Genomic DNA, 3,346 nt, shown 5'->3' on the forward strand with positions numbered 1-3,346 from the left:
TAAATATGAAGATGAAGAAACAAGTGATAACGATGAAGACAAAAAAAAAGGCAAAAGTGAAGATAAAGACGAAAATTGGGATAAAGGCGAAAATGGAGACAATGAGAAATACATAAGAATTAGGTTAAAAGAGCTGAAATTTTTCGATAGGAATCGAAATAAAATCAGCCATAAAGGTTACTGAAATTTATCGAATCATCGAAGTTTATAATTATTGAAATTTATCCATGCTTATTAAGTTATCGCAACGTATCGAGTTATTCAAACTGATCAATGCTTACTGAGTTGTCGAAATTTATAGACACAGAAACTTATTTGTCCAAATTTACGGATAGTTATCGAGCTATAAAAACGTGTGGCATTAACGAAATTTGTCAATTTAAAGAAATGTATCAAGTTATCGATATTTATTGAATTATCATTATTTATAGACTTTACGAAATTTATCGAGTTGTAGTAATGCATGGAGTTCTTTCAACTTACAGAGTTATCGATAATTATTGATCTACTGAAATTGGTTGATTCATTGAATCGAAGTTTATGGAATTTTCAAAATATATCCATTAATCGAAATTTCAAGATTATATAAGCTTATCGATTTATCACTGCTTACCGAATTTTATCGTGCTAACAGAGTGTAATGAGTTATAAAAATTTTTCGATAGCTTTAGAAAAGTGTGGAGCTGTCAAAAGTAAAAATTTTTAAAGGTATCCATAGAATTTACATTTTTGAGTTATCGAAATTTATCGAGCCCTCGAATTTCACAGTTATTGAGTCGAGTAAACGAATTTTGTTGAGTTATCGGATTTTAGTGTTTTTGAAATTCATCGAACTATCGATATGTATCAAATCATTAATATTTATCAATAAAGTGGAATGTATCGGGTCCATTCTAAGTCCTGCTGAAGTCCAAAGACCTTCTAAGATAAAAAAATTTTAGTTTCGTTTTAGTTCCAAAGCAGAAGATGTTCCGGTAAGTTAATTTGTACCGTATAAGTTTTGCTACGTGTTAAGTTAGAAACCCTCTCCAAGGCTCCTAATAACTAGAAAAACTGTCAAATTTCGGCAGTAACTGGCACTCTAGTTTTTATTAATATTACAAAAATTAATAAATTATTTTATTTTTTTACTTTAAAAACATCGAAATATGTTTAAGCCCATTTTTTAAATAAATTTAAGGTTTTAATAAGACAAAATTCGTACTTTTTTCAAAGTATTAAAGGATATAAAAAACAAAATTGAAGTTATTTAGTTAGGAATACCTTCATAGCCAAAATTATCGACATGAGTAGATATCGATACTTTATATCCGATATTTGTCAGGTATCGATACTACTTTCAAGTTGTCGTTCGTTTCATCTCTAAGCACAACCAATCAAAGCCAAATAAATGTATATGTCCTGGTGTAATTTTTTGAGTTTGTGTATTTGGGTCTGTGTAAACCTCTAAAAATTATTTTAATGGTCAGTACTGGATGATCTTTACAAATATTATAAATGTGAAAGTGATTTGGTCTGTTTGGTACGGTCTCACGCTTTAACTGTTCAACCAATCATAATGAAACTGGTGCCATTCAGACCAACTTAAAAGCTAAGATAGCTTTTATCTCGATTTTAAGAAGGGGCGGGGCACCGAACGGAATTTTTCATACCTCAGAAAGTATTTGTGGTAGAGTACAGGAACTTAGCATTGAGATATGCGAAATCATAACTATACTCATGACAAAAATGGGGGTTATTGGAAGAGGGCTCGTAGCGTCTCCCATACAGACTGAATTTTTTATACTACGAGGTGGTAAAAAATTAAATTCAACTCACAGGATTTGACAAGTACAGTGAAAACCGCTTAAGCAAAATCTTAAGCTTAGGTTTATAAGATATCATTATACTATAAATATGTATAATCAATGCCTTTTTAAAGAATTTAATTCTTGTAAAAATTACATACTGTTTAGGCCTTCATGCAAAACCAAATGATTTAAAAGTCGAACCACCCTAATGTAAAAGTGCATTGACTTGAGCCGAGCACACAAACATACTCAGGCATATATACGGCCTACCTTTATTGCTACGCCGTTAGCAATACATGTATTATTTCCCGTTGTAATATAATTTCGTTAAGTTTCCCCTCCGAGCAGTTGGCTGCCGGCGGGTAAACTTAACTTTGTCAAAGCGGGATTTTTTCACTTCATTCGAGCTATCAAGGAGAGCGGACGACTTCAGCCATCACCCAGCGATACATATTCAAAGGTAATCATATTGTACACCCACTGAGTTATTCGATAATAAAGCCAATTGAAATTATAGCTATTATCTACTAATACACTTGGTTGTGTTTCATTTCATTTTCTTTTTTTATACCCGAGCGCACTTGTGCACAAGGGTATTATAACTTTGTTCACATAACGGTTGTTTGTAACAGGCAAAACGAATCGAGATAGATATAGACAAATGTATACATAAATGATCAGAATGAAAAGAGAAATCGATTAAGCGGTGACTGTCTGTCCGTCCGTCCGTCCGTCTGTGCACACGATAACTCGAGTAAAAATTGAGATATCTTAACGAAACTTGGTACGTGAACTTCTTTTGGGCGTGGGACGGATGGTATTGACAATGGGCGAAATCGGATAATAACCACGCCTACCTCCCATATAACGGTAATTTTCAGAAATACGAAAACTGCGATATTTTAGTAACTACTGAAGATAATTCACTCAAAATTGATACTTACAATAAGTTTCAGACGGAAAATATGAATATTATAAATTTTTGGAAAATGGGCGTAGCCACGCCCACTTATGGTTACATGTGTATATCTTGGTAACCGCTGCACCAATTTCTTCCAAACTTGGCACAGTTGTTGGCCTTAGTACAGCATACTAATTGGCTGAAAATTTTAAAAATCGGACAATAACCACGCCTACCTCCCATATAACGGTAATTTTCAGAAAAACGAAAACTGCGATATTTTAGTAACTACTGAAGAAAATTCACTCAAAATTGATATTTGCAATGAGTTTTAGACGAAAAATAAGAATATTACAAAATTTTGGCAAATGGGCGTAGCCACGCCCACTTATGGTTACATGTGTATATCTTGGTAACCGCTACACCAATTTCTTCCAAACTTGGCACAGTTGTGGGTCCTGGTACAGCATACCAACTGGCCGAAAATTTCTAAAATCGGACAATAACTACGCCCACATCCCATATAACGGTAATTTCGAGAAATACAAAATCTTCGATAAATCAGTAAATATTGAAGCTAATTTATTCAAAATTGATGATTGCAACAGTTCTTTACCGAGAAATACGTTTATGACAAAATTTTGGAAAATGGGCG

This window comes from Rhagoletis pomonella, unplaced genomic scaffold (genome assembly GCF_013731165.1).
Source record: "Rhagoletis pomonella isolate Grant_MI unplaced genomic scaffold, Rhpom_1.0 Rhpom_scaffold_00038, whole genome shotgun sequence".
Lineage (NCBI taxonomy): Eukaryota > Metazoa > Arthropoda > Insecta > Diptera > Tephritidae > Rhagoletis > Rhagoletis pomonella.